The sequence below is a fragment of the Propithecus coquereli genome, unplaced genomic scaffold, assembly GCF_000956105.1.
Source record: "Propithecus coquereli isolate 6110/MARCELLA unplaced genomic scaffold, Pcoq_1.0 Scaffold200, whole genome shotgun sequence".
NCBI classification, from domain to species: Eukaryota; Metazoa; Chordata; class Mammalia; order Primates; family Indriidae; genus Propithecus; species Propithecus coquereli.
The window spans coordinates 1,293,806-1,294,630 of NW_012144968.1; positions in this window are offsets into that span (position 1 = coordinate 1,293,806).

The following is an 825-nucleotide window of genomic DNA, read 5'->3' on the forward strand; positions in this document are numbered from 1 at the left end:
ATGGGATGCATTTCCATTTATTTGAATCTAATTTCTTTCAGCACTGCATTATAGTTTTCAGTATACACATCTTTTGCCTACTTGGTTAAGTTTATTCCTAAATATTTTATTCTTTTTGATGCTATTGTTAATGGTAATGTTTTCTTAATTTCTTTTTGAATGATTTAAGTGTATAGAAACACAACAAATTTTTGTGTGTTGATTTTGTATCCTGCAATTTTGCTGAATTAATTTATTAGTTCAAAAATGTTTTTGTGGAATCTTTAGGGCTTTCTATTAATACATATAAATATCATACCTTCTGTGAACAGAGATAAGTTTACTTCTTTCTTTCCAATTTGGATGCCATTTATTTTTTTTCTTGCCCGATTGCTCTGAGTAGAACTTTTAGTGCATGTTGAACAGTGGTGGTGAGAGTGGGTATCCTTTCCTTGTTCCAGATCTTAGAGATAAAGATTTCATTTTTCACCATTGAGTAAGATGTTAACTGTCAGATTTTCATATATAGCCTTTATTACATTGAAGTAATTTCCTTCTACTCCTAGTTTGTTGGGTGTTTTTATCATGAAAGAATATTGAACTTTATCAAATGCTTTATCTTCATTTATCAAGATGATCAAATATTTTTTATCCTTCATTCTGTTAATGTGGTATATCACACTGATTGGTTTTCATATATTGAATCATCCTTGAATCCTTGGGATAAATTCCGCAAGGCCATGGTGCATAATCCTTTTAATGTACTGTTAAATTCAGTTTGCTAGTATTTTGTTGGGAATTTTTGCATCTATATTCATCAGGGGTATTGACCTGTAGTATTTTTTG